The sequence below is a fragment of the Astatotilapia calliptera genome, chromosome 4, assembly GCF_964374335.1.
Source record: "Astatotilapia calliptera chromosome 4, fAstCal68.1, whole genome shotgun sequence".
In the NCBI taxonomy this organism is placed as follows: domain Eukaryota; kingdom Metazoa; phylum Chordata; class Actinopteri; order Cichliformes; family Cichlidae; genus Astatotilapia; species Astatotilapia calliptera.
In genome coordinates, this window is record NC_137425.1 from 11,198,184 (window position 1) to 11,210,395 (window position 12,212).

The window sequence follows — 12,212 nt, forward strand, 5'->3', positions numbered from 1 at the left end:
CCATTATAAAATCACACTTCCTGGATGGTTCTTTCTCTCTCTGTGTACTTCGGGAAACTGATAACACCCCTGCTCCCAGCATATCACCAAAGCAAAGACTTTTGCCTTACTTGTTAACTAAGACTAAGACCACCAGGTACTGGAACAGCTTCTTCCCCACAGCTGTCAGACTCCTGAACTCTGCCTCCTGACATCTGACCCACGTTAAACTCATGGACTGAACATACACACACCCACAATGGACAACTGTACCCTCGAACACACAATAATAACATGGACTGAACCACCACTCAAAACCACTAGCACTTTATATAGCCTCTGTAGAAACTATCTACACCCTCACTTATCTTAACTGCACTACTGTATAGCTCTGTGTAAATAATCATTCTGTACATTCGATAATCTTTAATCCTACAACTGTTTACAACTTGCATAGTTCCCATTTCTGTATAGCTGTATATCTCAGATTTCTGTAAAGTTATTTATTTCATATTCTGTATAGTTTTTCATATTTATATCCTGTTCATAGCCTGTACATAGCTTGTACTCACTACAGCCTGTACATACTTAGTTATAGAATATTCACAACATACTTCATACCGTGTACATTATAACATACCATAATAGACCCATTTCTGTAATATACTTACATATCTATACTATTGCTAATATATATTGTAATATATCTATATCACTAAAGCACTTCTGGATGGATGCAAACTGCATTTCGTTGCCCTGTACCTGTGCATGTGCAATGACAATAAAGTTGAATTCTATTCTATTCTAACCAAGTTCATTTTCTAGCTCTATTGTCCTCAAGAAATGTCAGTGTGCTTGCTCCTGATAGAAGCAAAAGCCATAGTGACTTATCTGTGCTCATAAAACCAGAGGTACAGTGGAACTGTGGTAGTATTTTACAAATATATTTTGAGATTAAACACACTGTACATCTACAAAACATTACAACACTTCACTGCATTATAACACATTATAGTCTGTAACACTATATATAATGTGTTCTTAGGCACTACCATGGCTAAAAAGAGGAAATAGATCATTTTTGGCTGTTTTGGTTGTAACCCTCCTTATCGACTCTTTTTTCATGCATTTTTTACCTGACTCTTGGAATTACGATGAATAAACACAGCATATTTTAAGTTTTTCAGGTTTTTTGGTTTTGTTTTATTGTTTACTTTGTATTGTTTTCTACAATAAACTTACCTTACAGACATACACGTGCTTTTTTTTAAGAAAATACATTTGAAAGTTAAATAGACAAGTTGAGATGATAAATGTCCTTCAGGCTGGGATTTGTTGTTAACAACATATCTAAATGTGTCCTATAAATATATCCTTCTCTTATGCCAAACACGAATCCCTGCTCCTTGGCTTTGCTGGATTTATTTTTGACCATGGTACCTCATGACCTTCTGGTAAGATGGCAAATATTAACCCACGTCTGTGCAAAACTTGGAAATGAAAGATAATCCGGTTATGACCCTTTCCATTCCATTAATCATTTATCACTTATTCATAAATAAAAAAGAAAAATTTAACAGTTGTATGTTCCTTTTTTCATTAGAGATACACATTAACAGTATTTATAACAAACAATTTTCTGGTATTAAATTATCATTGTTGCATTATGTCCCTAGTAGAGATATATAACACCGGTCTGGCATTAACACAAAGTCTTGCCCTGAATTTTATATCCGATGTGTGAGATTTTTATGTCCTGTAACTATACACCAGTGGCATTTCAAAACTCCTCCACATATAAAACTCATTACTGGCTATGACATCAAAATTACTTGCACAAGTATAAGCTTAGTATAAACTCAATTTAATATCAGTTTACCTTCAAGATTGATTGTAATAAATAATTCACAAACCATGCAGTGCACTGTTATAATTTACCACTAGTGGTGTGCTAAATATTTATAAGCACAATCACCTTAAAATAATTTATTTCAACAAGAAATGCAGCTAAACTGATTGTGAAAATGCTTTTGATGTGTTCCTGTTGCACTTCAAAAGAAGGATTGGAGTTACTCAAAAAGACATAAATGCAGCAATTTAAGTTTAATGTAACAAATATGTGACATTATACTTTACTTAAGTGTATATTGTAATATACAGCCATAAACTGTCCCTTCTAGATAGATAGATAGATAGATAGATAGATAGATAGATAGATAGATAGATAGATAGATAGATAGATAGATAGATAGATAGATAGATAGATAGATAGATAGATAGATAGATAGATAGATAGATAGATAGATAGATAGATAGATAGGTATAATGTATTATTTATTTAATTTATGTAAACATACATATTTGTATGTCTGTAAACTATATATATGTGTGTGCTTGCCTGTGTGTCCTTTTCATAAAGCATTGCAATAAAATAGCACCTTGACGTACACAGGGTATTAAGGAGTTTCTATTTGCATCACCTGTGGTAAATTCCATAAATCTAAAACAATGGAAATTAATTATGGGTTGTGCACTAAGCATATGATTTATGTTTCACTTGGTCATATTTTCAGTCTCTAGTAAAGTGCCACCATGAGCACAGACGCGGAGATGGAGCAGTATGGCCCAGCGGCCATTTACCTCCGCAAGCCAGAAAAGGAGAGGATTGAGGCCCAGACTGCTCCATTTGATGCCAAGACGGCCTTCTTTGTAACTGATCCTGGTGAGATGTATGTCAAGGGCAAACTCGTCAAGAAGGAGGGTGGTAAAGCCACTGTTGAGACAGACGGAGGAAAGGTAGATGAATAATCTATGTACTTTATCTGTTTGTTAAATATATAATGCCGAACTGTGAAAGATGAAGTTGTCTGATGGATCATTAAAATCTATTCAGACGGATCTATTCAGACGGTCACTGTAAAGGAGGATGAAATCCACCCTAGAAACCCTCCAAAGTTTGATAAGATGGAGGACATGGCCATGATGACCCACCTTAATGACCCATCTGTGTTGTTTAACCTCAAAGAGCGTTATGCATCATGGATGATCTACGTAAGTTTTCACATTGCTGTGTGTGAGAGGAAAGTATCATGCTGATCTGTAAATGTTTAAATGATATTTATTGTCTATGATACAGACCTACTCTGGGTTGTTCTGCGTTGTCGTCAATCCCTACAAGTGGCTTCCTGTATATGATGCTACATGTGTAGCAGCATACAGAGGAAAGAAGAGGATTGAGGCTCCACCCCACATCTTCTCCATCTCTGACAATGCCTATCAGGCCATGCTCACTGGTAAGCTCAATTTCCTATTAAAGCCTTTAAATGCATTTAGGACTTCTACTTAAAGAGATGACCATTAATCATTGTGTGAAAAAAATTGCTTCTTACCACATAGCTACTTATAAGTGATAGGAAATAAATGAATACTAAGATTATTCAAGACATGCTTATATGTTTTTCTTTTAGATCGTGAGAACCAGTCTGTCCTGATTACGTGAGTATAATAAAAACTGTATGCAAAATATATAAAAACGATATAAAGGCATTTTAACAATGTGTCCCCTAAACCCCAGTGGAGAATCCGGTGCAGGAAAGACTGTCAACACCAAACGTGTCATCCAGTACTTTGCAACAATTGCAGCTCTTGGAGCTAAGAAGGCTGAGCCAGCAGCTGGCAAAATACAGGTAGATTCTTTATTCTGCGTCAAAGTCTTTGTGACAGAAAAAGAAAATGAATTTTGGAAGATCAGCTCACATAAAAACAATATATTCTTGCAGGGCTCTCTTGAGGATCAGATTGTTGCTGCCAACCCTCTGTTGGAGGCCTACGGTAATGCCAAGACTGTGAGGAATGACAACTCCTCTCGATTTGTAAGTGATTAAAATGAGTTAATGTAAATGAGCTTTTTACTACTTGCTCTCATGAAAGGCAATATTAATAAAGATCTACCCCTGTAGGGTAAATTCATCAGGATTCACTTTGGCACATCTGGCAAGCTGTCTTCAGCTGATATTGAAACATGTAAGTTTGAACCACAGTGTAAATTACCATTATCTGTGATAGAAATTGTTTTACAGCACATAAAGAGATGAGTCACTTAATTTCAGAAGAAGTAATATTGTCTGTTGTGGTGGAACACACGGATGCATGAACAGTGTGGTTACGCTATATATATAAGTTATATACTGTAACCCAGCAGTTATCGTGTGTAAGTATAAGTAGGAACATATTGCAACTTCACGGAACATTTAAAGTATAATAAGGTATACTGTGAAGCACGTTATAAGTAAAGCAACAGAACTGAAAAAAGTTTCAAACACGCCCAATGACAGCCAAGGAAATAAATGCATGTATGATCCATTTTGCAGTTTTGACTGTGATGTCTCATGTCTACAGTGTCAAAATTAATCTGTTGTCCTTAGATCTGCTGGAGAAGTCCCGTGTCACCTTCCAGTTGTCTGCTGAGAGGAGCTACCATATCTTCTATCAGCTGATGACAGGCCACAAACCTGAGCTTCTGGGTATGCTGACAGGACACCTAAATTTAAATTTTAAAACCATTAAAATCACATTCTAAGCAAAAAAACAAGTTAACTTCATTTCTCCTTTCAGAGGCTCTTCTGATCACAACTAACCCTTATGACTATCCAATGATCAGTCAGGGTGAAATCACTGTCAAGAGCATCGATGATGTGGAGGAGTTCATTGCAACAGATGTAAAATCACATTTGACACAGAATCTTATACTTAACCATAAATATCTTCTTTTGTTTTATTTATTGATAGCTGATTTCATTTTTTTCTTACAGACTGCAATTGACATCTTGGGCTTTACTGGTGATGAGAAGTTAAGCATCTACAAGCTGACTGGTGCTGTGATGCATCATGGCAACATGAAATTCAAGCAGAAGCAGCGTGAAGAGCAGGCTGAACCTGATGGCAATGAGGGTATTGTGAAAAATTTCTATAATGGAGAAATGTTTGAAGTATTTGTATTTATTAGGTATTATAATGATTTGTTTTAATCCAACAGTGGCTGACAAGATTGCGTACCTATTGGGCCTGAACTCGGCTGATATGCTGAAAGCTTTGTGCTACCCAAGAGTCAAGGTTGGCAATGAGATGGTGACCAAAGGTCAGACCGTCCCACAGGTAATTCATAAAAGGGAGACTTGTATAATCATATTATAATTATAAACATTATAGCTGTATTCATATGGTTTTGTATAATTATAAATTCTTGTTTGCCAGGTCAACAATGCTGTCTCGGCTCTGTGCAAATCTATCTATGAGAAAATGTTCTTGTGGATGGTTATCCGTATCAATGAGATGCTGGACACAAAGCAGCCCAGACAGTTCTTCATTGGAGTGCTGGATATCGCTGGGTTTGAGATCTTTGATGTGAGCACTTGAAACATTTCACCACTAAATGTTAAATACTGTATTGCCATGAAGTTAAACATGTTTGTAATGTTACAGTTCAACAGCTTGGAGCAACTCTGCATCAACTTCACCAATGAGAAACTGCAACAGTTTTTCAACCATCACATGTTTGTCCTGGAGCAAGAGGAGTACAAGAAAGAAGGCATTCATTGGGAGTTCATTGACTTTGGTATGGACTTGGCTGCCTGCATTGAGCTTATTGAGAAGGTAAACAGCTGCTCTGGAAGAAATGTACATGTGGGTGCATATGTTACCTCTGTTGAAATTCACAAATTTTAACATGATAAATTTGATATGGTAACGTTTTCTCAGCCAATGGGCATCTTCTCCATCCTTGAAGAGGAGTGCATGTTCCCCAAGGCCTCTGACACAACTTTCAAGAACAAGCTGCACGATCAGCATCTTGGCAAGACCAAAGCATTTGAGAAGCCAAAGCCTGCAAAGGGCAAGGCTGAGGCACACTTCTCCCTGGTTCACTATGCTGGTACAGTGGACTACAATATCACTGGCTGGCTGGACAAGAACAAGGACCCACTGAATGACTCAGTTGTGCAGCTCTACCAGAAGTCTTCAAACAAACTGTTGTGCTTCCTGTCTGCAGCCCATGCCTCAGCAGAGGGTAAGAAACAAAGATGATCTGAGTAATCACAAAACAAGTATCCAGTATAGATGATTTACATATGCATATGCATGCATATTTGAATAATGTGAATATGTAATACGTAAAGTTTTGAATATACAATTATAATAGAAATTTCAAATTATACCTACCAGAAAGGGAGCAAAATTAATACAATTGGTAAATTTGTATTATTAGCTTTAAGGGTAGTAATCAATAAATGAACATTGAAATTATAGATGATGGACATTTTTTTATACTCAGAAATATGAAATTCAACATTTCTCCATTCCCACTTTTTAAATTCAATGTTTATGAAAACAGAGGCTGCTGGTGGTGGTGGCAAGAAGAAGGGTGGTTCCTTCCAGACAGTGTCTGCTCTTTTCAGAGTATGTTTAGATTTATATTATTAAGAAGTTTAAAAGCTTATATATAAATATTTTAGCCTAATGATGCTGATCTACAGGAGAATCTGGCCAAGCTGATGACCAACTTAAGAAGCACTCATCCTCACTTTGTCCGTTGCTTGATTCCCAATGAGACAAAGACCCCAGGTAAAAAGCCCACAGTACTATTAAATGCACAAAACATTTTAGTATTGTAATATTAAGAAAAGGTTTTGGAAAAAAAACTATTTCTGACTCTCAGGCCTTATGGAGAACTCCCTGGTCATCCACCAGCTGAGGTGTAACGGTGTACTGGAGGGCATCAGAATCTGCAGAAAGGGTTTCCCCAGCAGAATCCTCTATGGTGACTTCAAGCAGAGGTGACAGCACATTACAATATTGGAAAGGAAAAATGAATTCATTGTTGTTGTAAAGGACAAACTTGAATATGATGGAAGAAAAATCTAAGTAACAACCTGATTCTCTCTTGAAGATACAAAGTGTTGAATGCCGGTGTCATCCCTGAGGGACAGTTCACTGACAACAAGAAAGCTTCAGAGAAGCTGCTTGGCTCCATTGATGTGGATCACACACAGTACATGTTTGGGCACACAAAGGTACACTTCATTATATTAATAGACATTTTAAAAAAAACTCTCAATATGCACCTATACATATGTTTTCAATGATTAAATAGGTGTTCTTCAAAGCTGGTCTGCTGGGCACTCTTGAGGAGATGAGAGATGAGAAACTGGCTGAGCTGGTGACCATGACTCAGGCTCACTGCAGAGGATACGTCATGAGGAAAGAGTTTGTGAAGATGATGGAGAGGAGGTAACATTATCATACTAAACTCTATTGTATTCTCTTTTATATTTCCTCCCTCATATTAAGATCCAACGACACTAAAAGTAACACTCATGTTTGGTTTTTAGAAATGCTATCTTCTCCATCCAGTACAACATCCGTTCTTTCATGAATGTCAAGAACTGGCCATGGCTGAAAGTATATTTCAAGATCAAGCCTCTTCTGAAGAGTGCTGAGACTGAGAAGGAGTTGCAGAACATGAAGGAGAACTATGAGAAGATGAAGACAGACCTGGCTACTGCTCTGGCCAAGAAGAAGGAACTGGAAGAGAAGATGGTCGGCCTGCTGCAGGAGAAGAATGACCTGCAACTTCAAGTGGCTGCAGTAAGTAATAAAAAAAAGTGCAGTAATGTGACATCTATAAATCTGCCATAAGTGAAATGAAGTTTTACAAAACAGCAAATCACAATATACATGATACATGGTACACTGCCCATGAATGATATTATTATGTGTTCAATGTGTACTGTAGGAAGTTGACACTCTCTCTGATGCTGAAGAAAGGTGTGAGGGGCTCATTAAGAGCAAGATCCAGCTCGAGGCCAAACTCAAAGAGACAAGTGAGAGACTGGAGGATGAAGAGGAAATCAATGCTGAGCTGACTGCTAAGAAGAGGAAGCTGGAGGATGAATGCTCTGAGCTGAAGAAGGACATTGATGACTTGGAGCTCACCTTGGCCAAAGTGGAGAAGGAGAAACATACCACAGAAAACAAGGTTCAGTTCGTACTGATTGTAGTGTTCACTAAAATACAAAAGCATAATATGTTTATATGCTGTAATGTCTTATTTTGCTATTTTAATTTGTTAACTTTGATGGGGAATTCAAGTCAATTGCCAAGTTAACTAAGGAGAAGAAAGCCTTACAAGAGGCCCATCAGCAAACACTGGATGATCTCCAGGCAGAGGAGGACAAAGTCAACACTCTGACCAACTCCAAGACAAAGCTGGAACATCAAGTTGATGATGTAAAAAAAACACTTTAATGGCTGATGATTGTGTTTTTATAAATGAATTCTTGTTAGTGAATCATTGTCTTTCCAACCACTTGAATCAACTGATATGACTTTATAGCTTGAGGGGTCCCTGGAGCAAGAGAAGAAGCTCCGCATGGACCTCGAGAGAGCCAAGAGGAAGCTGGAGGGAGATCTGAAACTGGCCCAGGAATCCATTATGGATCTGGAGAATGACAAGCAGCAGTCTGATGAGAAAATCAAGAAGTAGGTAAGTTTTTTGCTGTCATTAATAATGCCATTTTCACACAATCATACAGACTGTGAGAATTAAAATCTCTTGGTTTCTCCATCAAGGAAAGACTTTGAAATCAGCCAACTTCTCAGCAAGATTGAGGATGAGCAGTCTCTTGGTGCTCAGCTTCAGAAGAAGATCAAAGAACTCCAGGTACCATTATTTTAGGTAAATATTATGTTCAGTGAAACTAAAACATGTCAACTCAGTAAGTCTTTGTGGTGTTATTACCCTAAAGGCTCGTATTGAGGAGCTGGAAGAGGAGATTGAGGCTGAGAGGGCAGCTCGGGCTAAGGTAGAGAAGCAGAGAGCCGACCTCTCCAGGGAGCTTGAAGAGATCAGCGAGAGGCTCGAGGAAGCTGGTGGAGCAACAGCTGCTCAGATTGAGATGAACAAGAAGCGAGAGGCTGAGTTCCAGAAACTGCGTCGTGATCTTGAGGAATCAACTCTGCAGCATGAAGCTACTGCAGCAGCTCTCCGTAAGAAGCAGGCTGACACTGTAGCAGAGCTCGGAGAGCAGATCGACAACCTCCAGCGTGTCAAACAGAAGCTGGAGAAAGAGAAGAGCGAGTACAAGATGGAGATTGATGACCTCTCCAGCAACATGGAGGCTGTTGCTGAAGCAAAGGTGCGGACAGTATTTATAGAAAAAAGACTTTGTTTTTTTCACATTTCAAAACCTTTAAAAGCAGATATTCATAGATGTGATAATGTTATTATTACTAAAACTCCTGTGTATGAATGACTGTTGAAATAAGAAAAGTTTAACATAAACATAACATAACATAAGGTAAAATAACATGAGATTTTAAAAATGTAAAAATTTGAATCTCTATAACTGATTGTAATCAGTCTTTAAAATGTTAACCGTTTTGACAGGGCAACTTGGAGAAAATGTGCAGGACTCTTGAGGATCAACAGTAGTAATACGATGGCACCTGTCCAATATGGCGGCCAACCAAACCGGTTTGAGAACCGGTTTGACCGGTTTCGTGCGTGTGCGCATGCGCGTTCAGTAATTCGATGGCACTAGTCCAAGATGGCGGCCAACCAAACTGATTTGACCAGTTTCGTGTGTGTGTGCGCATGCGTGTTCAGGTGTGGAAATACCACAGGGTATCAGAGGGGTTATATGAGTTTATGTGTTTTTAACGGGGTTTTAATTTAATCAAACCATAGGGTTTTTAATTAAACTATTTTTTCACTTAGGTGTATCGCAACATTCAGTTATGCATGTGTTCTTAAAAGCAATTCTTTGTTTCTTGTTTCATTCTTGGCGGAGTGGAAGCTGTTTTGGTTCACAGTGCGCCTTAACAAAGAGGGTGTGCTCTAGTCAAAAGTGTTGGTAATAGTGTTTTAATCACACTAATTTTCTAAATCTGACAATGTCTCAGCTTGCAGTGAGGCATGCATTTTATTTTATAAATGGTACAAATGGGAATTTCTTCTGAATGGGTGATGTCAGCATGTTCACAAGCGTTTCATTTAATCAAACCCCTAGTTTTAATTTAACTAGTTTTTACACATCTACTGGGGTTTCTTTCCAGGGTTGATGCGATCATTTTATTTAAAAATCGGGATTTCGGAATGTTGAACTAAGAGTGAGACAAAGCCAGCCAGCTAGTTTTTAACACAGTAAATGTCACAAATAGCATTCAGTCCTTTAGAAAATAAATGCTATAAGCAGCCAGTATCGCTCTTTTCAAACTAATCATCTTTTAAATACACTCATTTTGTGATTCCGGTGTCAACACCTTGCACCGATGCAAGCATTTTATTTATTTAAAAACGGATCAAACGGGCCATTTCTTCTGTAAGTGGTTTCATGGTTTCAGAGTAGTTTTTAACACAACAGATAGTCGCAAATAACATTCAGCCCTTTAGAAAATAAACGCTACAGTGATACTTCTAAAACACGCTGCACACAATGTCACCTTTTCCCCCAAAGCAGCCAGTATCGCTCTTTTCAAACTAATCGTCTTTTAAATACACTCATTTTGTGATTCTGGTGTCACACCTTGCACCGATGCAAGCATTTTATTTATTTAAAAACGGATCAAACGGGCCATTTCTTCTGTAAGTGGTTTCATGGTTTCAGAGTAGTTTTTAACACAACAGATAGTGGCAAATAACATTCAGCCCTTTAGAAAATAAACGCTACAGTGATACTTCTAAAACCAGTCGCCCAGACCCGCTCCAACTTTTCAACAGCTGGCTAATTGTTTGAATTTGTTCAGGATTGTAAAAGCCCACCGCGGGTATCACTTAGTTGTTGAGAGTACCATGCGAACAAGGGCCCAACCTATTGTTTAAAGTGGCCAGTATTGGCTCTTTTGTAATTCCTCGACAAGGTAAATGGGGCAGGTGTACCAGTCGGGTGGCGACCCCGCCTATTGTCTGAAGTATCGGCTCCTTTGTAATTCCTTGAGAAGACAAAAGCCCTGTAGGGTCTCATTTAAATTGATTGGAGACATACCTTTCTTTTTGGAAACACCCACCCTATATAAAAAAAACACGCTCAGAGCCCGATACCCTGAGCCATTTACGCCTCAAGATTCGCTGCAGAGCACACCATTTTCTTTGCGATCATCAACACTAACATCGTTCTTTATAACATGGACATCGTAAACGGTAAGTAAAACAAAACCTATTATTGGATTTTTAAAAAGTGTTATGTTAACATATTATAGGATATTCAAACTATTTTTTTTCCTAAAACAAAAGCTTAATTTTTAGGAGTTCGGGAGAACGGCCCAGGACCCTTTTCTTTAGAAACGGGCGCTTTTACAGCTGGAACTAGTTCTCTAACAGGCACAAGGTGTGTACAGCATTACTGGATTTTTAAACGTATGTATGTTTTAAACTAGCGATTGTTTTAAATTATGTAACAACGTTTTTTTGTTTGTTCCAGGGTTAACAAACTGAGCAGGAAAACATTCAGACACCGCTACCACAGAGCCCAACCTTACATCAGGTGTGTATACAACGGGATGTATAGTTGTGTATTTTTTTTAAAGGGGTTTAAACAATTACAAATGTTCTAAACTGACCGTTTTACACATACAGAGCCACGCCAGAGAACCGGGTGTGTGGAGAAGCAGGACCATCCCGAATAACGCACACTACAAGGTAAGCATAGGCATATATAAATTAGATAAAAAAGAGATAGAGAGGGAGACATGCTTATTCAGTTTGAAATGGGTACATGTATAAAATGTTTTAACACATGTCTATCTATCTTCACAGACTGCAGAACAGCACCCCTCCTCATAATGATCAGGACACCGTACGATTCCAGACGTTTTTGGAATGTTTAAGCAGTATCGACCTCCCAGAACAACAAAAACCTGGAGCTTTGTGCAACAGTGGAGAGTCAGAACCGATCTTCATCAGCGAACCTGCAACACCCCCGAGTGAGTGGCTACCTCGCGATTTCTCTGATGTTTTTGAGTACAGTATATCAGATTTTGATCTAGTTCATATACCCACCCCCCCAGAATGTGTCAGAAATAGCGTTGATTCACACATAGATTTCGAAGAAGGCGGCATAACAGACTCTCAAATATCAGCGGCGTATGATGCTTACATGAAGCTTCCAGACGCTCAGCCTGCTGAACAGAGTCATATAGCTTCAAAAAATGATATCCTATCTGTTAGGTATTTTAGTACC

General features: G+C 38.3%; 2 long non-coding RNA genes and 1 pseudogene across 4 annotated transcripts in view; 2 read left to right on the forward strand and 1 right to left on the reverse strand.

Annotated features, from left to right (window-relative positions):
- Nucleotides 1-12,212, forward strand: part of LOC113021528 (myosin heavy chain, fast skeletal muscle-like) — a 55,109-nt pseudogene that overhangs the window by 5,498 nt on the left and 37,399 nt on the right. The window contains exons 2-27 of the transcript XR_013908811.1: nucleotides 2,553-2,775; nucleotides 2,887-3,030; nucleotides 3,116-3,272; nucleotides 3,447-3,474; nucleotides 3,554-3,665; nucleotides 3,759-3,851; nucleotides 3,939-4,002; nucleotides 4,404-4,502; nucleotides 4,594-4,697; nucleotides 4,791-4,929; nucleotides 5,015-5,133; nucleotides 5,233-5,382; nucleotides 5,461-5,631; nucleotides 5,737-6,043; nucleotides 6,368-6,432; nucleotides 6,510-6,597; nucleotides 6,692-6,809; nucleotides 6,923-7,046; nucleotides 7,127-7,263; nucleotides 7,365-7,620; nucleotides 7,769-8,011; nucleotides 8,125-8,262; nucleotides 8,369-8,514; nucleotides 8,605-8,695; nucleotides 8,781-9,170; nucleotides 9,422-9,465. The product of XR_013908811.1 is annotated as a myosin heavy chain, fast skeletal muscle-like (transcript). The remainder of the gene's footprint in view (nucleotides 1-2,552; nucleotides 2,776-2,886; nucleotides 3,031-3,115; nucleotides 3,273-3,446; nucleotides 3,475-3,553; nucleotides 3,666-3,758; nucleotides 3,852-3,938; nucleotides 4,003-4,403; nucleotides 4,503-4,593; nucleotides 4,698-4,790; nucleotides 4,930-5,014; nucleotides 5,134-5,232; nucleotides 5,383-5,460; nucleotides 5,632-5,736; nucleotides 6,044-6,367; nucleotides 6,433-6,509; nucleotides 6,598-6,691; nucleotides 6,810-6,922; nucleotides 7,047-7,126; nucleotides 7,264-7,364; nucleotides 7,621-7,768; nucleotides 8,012-8,124; nucleotides 8,263-8,368; nucleotides 8,515-8,604; nucleotides 8,696-8,780; nucleotides 9,171-9,421; nucleotides 9,466-12,212) is intronic.
- Nucleotides 2,620-12,212, reverse strand: part of LOC145428527 (uncharacterized) — a 50,989-nt gene continuing 41,396 nt past the window's right edge. The window contains exon 3 of the long non-coding RNA XR_013908815.1: nucleotides 2,620-2,752. This is a non-coding gene — a long non-coding RNA (uncharacterized LOC145428527). The remainder of the gene's footprint in view (nucleotides 2,753-12,212) is intronic.
- Nucleotides 10,956-12,188, forward strand: LOC145428526 (uncharacterized). 2 transcript variants are annotated; one of them, XR_013908814.1, is made up of 5 exons: nucleotides 10,956-11,173; nucleotides 11,267-11,360; nucleotides 11,454-11,516; nucleotides 11,609-11,671; nucleotides 11,789-12,188. It is a non-coding gene; the product is annotated as an uncharacterized LOC145428526 (long non-coding RNA). The 2 variants fall into 2 exon arrangements; XR_013908813.1 differs by lacking the exon at nucleotides 10,956-11,173 and having other exon boundaries at nucleotides 11,208-11,360.